Below are 6,605 nucleotides of genomic sequence, written 5' to 3' on the forward strand. Positions count from 1 at the left end.
AATTTGCAATGTATGTTCTTCCGAAATTTAGGAAGCCTAGAATCGACTGAAGATTTTTTAGTGTTCTAGGTGCTTGGATTACGGCGCATTTCTCTAGGAAATTGTCAGCCAGGCTTTTGCCTTCACTTGATAATTCATATCCTAAGAACAGGACTGTCAGATGGGCAATTCTGGACTTTTTAAAGTTGAATTTGTAACCCTCTGCAGCGAACCCAAGTATTATGGTGTTCACTCTTTTCAAGTGAGTATCCAAGTCATCATCTGTTAAGTAAATGTCATCGACATAAGATAATGCTTCATCATCATATAGTTGTAGTAATTCTGTTACTCTCGCTGAGAATACCCCCGGGCTGTTCTTGTACCCCTGGGCTAACCGACAGAATTGCTTTTGAGTGCCATTTACTGAGAATGCAGTTAAATATCTGCTCTCTGGTGCTATGTTTTGACAAAAGAATCCATTGGAGATGTCCAAGGTTGTTTTGTATTTTTTGCGCACTATGTTATTCATTAGTGCAGCACTGTGTGAGTTTTGCACTGCAAACGTTTTGCAACATGTGTTAAGGTGTCGGTAATCCAAAACTAGACGATATGAATTGTCTGGTTTGGAGACCGGAAACAAAGGATTGTTCATTTGTGAGGTGCAAGTTTCAATCACCCCCTGGTATTCTAGCTGATCTAGTATTTCATTTTTCTGTTTTTTAGCTTCTTGCTTAATTGGGTACTGCCTTTGTGCAGTAGGTTGTGATTTTAACTGGATTTTGTGAAGAGGAGAATCCTCATCCCATCCTACGTGATTTTTATATAAAGCAGGTGCTAGAGCCACTGCCCACTTTCTAGCAAGTGTGTATTTTTTATGAATTGGAATTTGATTTGAGAAGGCAGGCATAATTACTTCTTCGCCATGAGGGCACTCCCTGACAAACTCTGGTGGCCAGTCTTTTTCAGCTAGAAGGATATCATAGCCCTTGGAGAGATTATCCCAAAATAGTCCCCTTATTTTCCTAGTCTTATCTCCCTCTATACGTAATGTTATCTCGTATATCTTGTGGGGTTTGCTAACCCTGGTGTCTGCAGTTTCCACTTGAAGATATTCATTCGTGTCCACTGTCTCCAGATGATTCATAAGGACTTTGCGAGCTATGCTCACTTCTGCTGCACTCTCTAGCATTGTCTGAGCCCACTCTCCGTTTTTCAGTTGTGTCCTCAGTATTCTCGGCATTGTTAACTACCTTGATACTGGCTACCTTCTTTTTTGGAAATTGTAATTTCTTTTTTAGCTGAGCAGGTTCCTTGTCTTTGGACTTGGCGTGCTCTTCTCTTTGTTCTGATCGTCCTCTTCTTTCCGATTTCTGCGAGGAATTCTGAAAAGATTGAGAGGGACGTGTATCAATGTCTTGATATCTATCAGGTTTTTTTATATTATCCCTATTTCTAAGGTTATATCTTTTCCCAGAGGGGTCACTCTGGGGTGACCTGTGTCTCTGGTTCGGAGATTTCTCCCTTCGCCTAGGAGACCTTCCTCGGGACTGGAATTTCTTTTCTTTTGGATTGGATTGTTTATTTCCATCCCAGTTCTTTTTTGGTGAATTGTTATTAAAAAATTATTTTTTCTGGACTTTCAGTCAGTTGCGGTTTTACTGGTATTCCACCTAAACTATCTCTACCTAGTTCCTCATAGGATTTTTCTATGATTCTGGCAATTTCAGCTGGTTGGTCTGCTATATCTGTCTCCTTTAACCTCTGGCGGATCGCCACGTTCGCTGCTTCACCTTTTATGTTGGCTAATAGTATAGCCGAGACCTGCTTGAAGTCTTTTAGTAATTTCATACCAAGAGTTAAAGCAGGTTCTGGACCGTATGCGTCTTGAATTTGTTTTAGCACATCTGGTATCACCGAAATGGATGGAACACCGTGCGTTTTTGTGTAGATGGAAGCAAAGACTGTACCCCAAGTGTCATAGTCCTCAATGTGTGGTGCGATTCCCATTGGAAGACAGATAGTCAGAATCCTGTGTTTTTCTAATGGGGTGGTGTCAGGAAACACCGCCTCTATTTGGGTAATTTTCTGTGCCAACCAGAATGGTATTTGTTCCCGTTTAGCCGGTACTTTACCTAGGCAGGACTGGATGTTCTGTGGTGTAATTTTATTTGTGTTCCCCTGGTGAGGGGTCAGCTGTGGAAGTTTAATCGCTGGCTGAATTGTTGAAGTCCGCATCACATACTGGACTAATTGTCTATGAATTTTTATTAATTGTTTTAGTTGTACTAAAAGATCTGCTGCAGGCATTCTTTCGAAGTCTGGATGTGGTGTGTATCCGGCTAGTACCGGCCACGTTGCTCCTGGTCTACCTAAAGGACCGAGCCTGGTGATGTGATTATTATGTTTTAGGGCGCCATCAAATAAGAGCAAATGCTCTTGGAATTTGAGTGGTACTTCCACCTCCTCAAAAGGAGTGTACATTTCAGGAGGTTCCTCTATTTTGTAATAGTGGAAGTACTTTGTTACAGCATTTGCTGCTGGAAAATGTATCCATGAATAGTATACCTCTGTCTGCCGATATTCATGTGCCTCAATTACGAATATGACTGTGCCACCTCTAGGTGTCAGTCCATTTTCTATAAGTTTTAGAGTTATAGATCTCCTTTTGATGACCGGAATGAGTATTATATCCGCGTCTGCTGCTTGCATGGTAGCATCAGCATCTGCGAGTTCAGTTGCTAATCTAACTGCCTCTCTTTCATCATCACTCTCTGCCATTTTACCGACAGGAAGCTTATTTTGTTTGTTTGCAGATCAGGTTTCTTATGGAACAAAGATTAGATGCACAATATTTTGGAACTGTTTATCCTTCAACGTTGACTTAACCAAGAACCATACATAGGAGTTCCCTCCTGCGAGGTTTTGGAGGATATAACCTTTCACCCACTCCAGACGTCTTTGGAGTATTGTGGGAAAAGGGGTCTGAGTGAGAAAGCACGACTGAGTTACTCTAAATGTCTTACGTTAGTTTTATCGCCCTTTCCAAATGCGTTGGGCGCCATGTAGTGTAGTTCCTATCTTCCCAATAGGCTCTGCGCATTGGAATAATACCTACAGCAGTAAAGGCCTAGGCAGACGTTAACTAGGTCTACTACTGTCGATACTAGACTTAAGTTTTGGGTTTGCCAGCGTAGCTCAGAGTTCGCTAGAAACTTTCTCGAATGTTCAAGGAGGAATTAACTTCCCTGATTAGACAAGAAGGGATTTAGTTTCTGACAACCATAGAACATGACAACTTTGCTCTCCCCTAATCAAGAGTCAATCTCGAGAGTCGTGTGAACAAAAGGCAAATTATTTTACTCAGTCAGTACGTGCATTCTTAGTCTCATCAGAATGTAGAGAAAAGGAAGAGACGGGCGTGTTCAATAAAAGATGTTATTTATTGATCAGTCTCTTTTCTCATACAAGAGAAATGGATCGATATTATTGCAATACTTATAGCTAAGTAAAGTGCATACATTAAAAGCAATAGTATAAAGTAATACTGTAAAAACATTGATATGGTTTCTAAGCCATAAGATGTTTAAAATGAATAAAATATATTTACATACACATATACATTTGACTAAACGTACTCAACTGGTGTTTCTAAATACGCCAACCCCGTGTACCTGACCTAAGCCTAATACGTGGGCGGGAATAGAAAGTTACAGTTTAAGTTAAGTTTGTTTTTGCCAAGTGAATAACTAAAGAATTCTCTGTGAGGGGTTATTCAGTTCTGTACCTGGAAGTTTAGGATGAATGAGGAATGGTATCTCTTTCTCTGGTCTCGATATTCCAGGCTGCCTGCGAGGGCTACCCGGAAGCGCCGGTGCTGGGTCTCTCGGCAGGAGAAATCAGCTTCTCTCAGCGCGTCAGGAAGGCGGGGCTGCTGCCAGCGGGGTCTGCTCTGCTCTCGGCTTCGGCAAGTATGGCTGCTCCGTCTCGTCACCACGCGTGTGTTTGCATAGGGCAAGATCGGTAATATTTATACCTTTAAGGTGCCGAGATTGACGTAAGGATGGACATAGATACGTCAATAAAGATGTCATACGACTTGCTCGTTAGCACATTCTTTTACTAAAGTTCTCGGTGAAATCAAAACAATGGCCGCAGGGTTTTGCCCAGGTTGTCATAGGTTTGATTTGTTATGAGAACTCCGTATGCCTTATCAGGGACTGGAGGAATATCGCTTGTCTAATTAGATCGCAAGCGTTATGACCTAATCAGATAACACGTTCCTGTGCCGTAGTGTGACTGCGTCAGATAACGGTATCTGCATCATGGGGGTTTTCTGCCTCATGGGCTGACTGCTAGTTAACTTGTTGGTTTGTTTAACTAGAATAGGGTCAGGAATAGGGGGATCGATTCAGGACCTATAGGAATACATGACAAAGTCTCTAGGGTCCAGCCCCTTTGAGCTCCTGTATGGCCACCCAGTGAGAGGACCTCTAAGTCTAGCCAAGGAAGGCTGGGAGCAATCTCCCAGGAAACCTCCCCAAAATGTATATAGCTACATGCTGGCCTTCAGGAACCAGACTAGGCGTTTCAGAGCACTTGCTGAGGCAAATCTGGAAGCCAGCCAGGCGGAGATGAAGCGGTGGTCTGACCAGAATGCCACTCTGGTAGAGCTTCAGCCTGGACAGAAGGTGTGGGTCTTGGCCCCCGTGGAGCCTTGTGCGCTCCAGGATAAGTGGACAGGCCCCTTTGAGGTTGTGGAGCGCAAGAGTTCAGTTACCTATTTGGTGGACTTGCAATCTCCCAGGAACCCCTTGAGGTTCCTGCATGTCAACCCCCTTAAGCCCCACTTGGAGAGGTCTGAAGTGGGCATGCTCTTGGCAACAGATGATGGAATGGAGGAGGAGACTGAGCCTCATCCTGACCTCCTGGTAGCCAGAGAGCAAGATTGGTCAGTGGATAGAGTTAACCTCTCTCCCACCCCGACCCCTGAGCAACAGAATGACTACTGGCAGTTGCTGGGGCAGTTCTCTGACCTGTTCTCCCTTGTTGCTAGTATCACTGACTTGTGCGTCCTTGATGTGGATTGTTAGAAATGGGATTTGCGGTTGGCTAAGGCTTGCACCAAAGCCAGGCAGAAACCCCCACTCTAGTTAGGGCAAGGGAGTTCCACACCAAAGATAACACCTGCTCACCCTCTAGGTAACGTGACACGAGCAGTAAGGCTTATCCCGGAGGCAATGTAAGTTAAGTATTTGCGCACACACCCACCAGCAACAACATCCTAGCCCCCCCACAAAAGGAACTCCGCACAAGGTTATATGTAAAAATAGCCTTTGTATTATACCAAACACATTAGATAAGAAACACACACTTTACAATATGCCATAGGCACGGGCAGAATTTGCAGGGGATTATGTACATGAGACAGGGCCACGTAGGCCACTGTCAGGAATAAGCACTTTTAAAACTAGCACTTGGTAGAATTAGCACTTTGTAGGAATAACACTTAGCACATATAATAACTGTAGCACCAAATAACAAATGTAGCACACAACCAGTAACCACTGGTAAAAGGTAAGTACCACCTACGCAATCCTAAACACTTTAGGCAAATATCACGCAGGGAACCATGAACTCCCTAGTAGAAACTATACTAGGAAAAACAACCTCCTAAGCATTAACATATGTCTAGAGGTATCAGAACAGGGTGCGCAAAACTTTCTACACACAGTACATTTCCTAGAACCCTAAGAAGCACATAAATCACATTTAGCGCAGAAATCACATTAAAGTCCAGGTTGCGCCACTGCACCAAAACCTAAACGTAGCAGCTGCCCACTACTTGCAGCTGAGGACAAGAACAGGGCCTAAACGCTGCAGCTGGCACTAAGTGCTGCGCAGCTGGGGAAGGCCAAAGTAGGGATGAAGGCGTGCGACTCACTCCTGAGTCCAAAGTACATGTCCCTAGGAAGTAAAACCTAAACGGTGCAGCTGCCCACTACTTGCTGGGCAGCTGGGATCTCAAAACTGCGACAGGGGCCCTCCCTAGCCCTTCAGAACAAAACTGTGCCAACTGTTGTAGCCCTCTGGCTCTAGAAATACATGTTGGGCATACGGTGGAGCCCTCTAGGCACTGAAATCAGCTATGCCCCTTGGAAAACTCTGGTTCCTAAACTAATTATGCGCAATCCAGAAAAAGAACAGGCCCCCAACGTTGGAGCCCTCTGGCTCTAGGACAACGGGGGCCCTCAGGGGCAAGAACACGGGCCCCTCTGGCCCTCGGGACCCCCACTGGGGCTATTGGGATCATTGGGGCCATCGTTGGAGCCACGCATGGCTCTCGGGGACACGGGCCCCTGGGACCCCGATGGGGCCCTTGCAACTACCAAAGAGCCATTGGTGGAGTGCCCGCTTCCATCTGGGGCCGCTCTGAAGAAGGGCACCACTCTCTGGCGCCTGGGGAGCACATGTGGCCTTCCCCCCCGCCCAGCTGTCTCAACTTACCAGCTCTCGGCACGGGGGAGGCTCTCTTCATCGGGCGGCGGGGCAGGCACCGGCAATGTGCCCCGAGCCCCTTCGCTTCTCTGGAACCCTCGGTGACGCCTGCGGGGCTTTCCCTCGCTTCT

The sequence above is a fragment of the Lissotriton helveticus genome, chromosome 1_1 (genome assembly GCF_964261635.1).
Source record: "Lissotriton helveticus chromosome 1_1, aLisHel1.1, whole genome shotgun sequence".
Taxonomy (NCBI): Eukaryota; Metazoa; Chordata; class Amphibia; order Caudata; family Salamandridae; genus Lissotriton; species Lissotriton helveticus.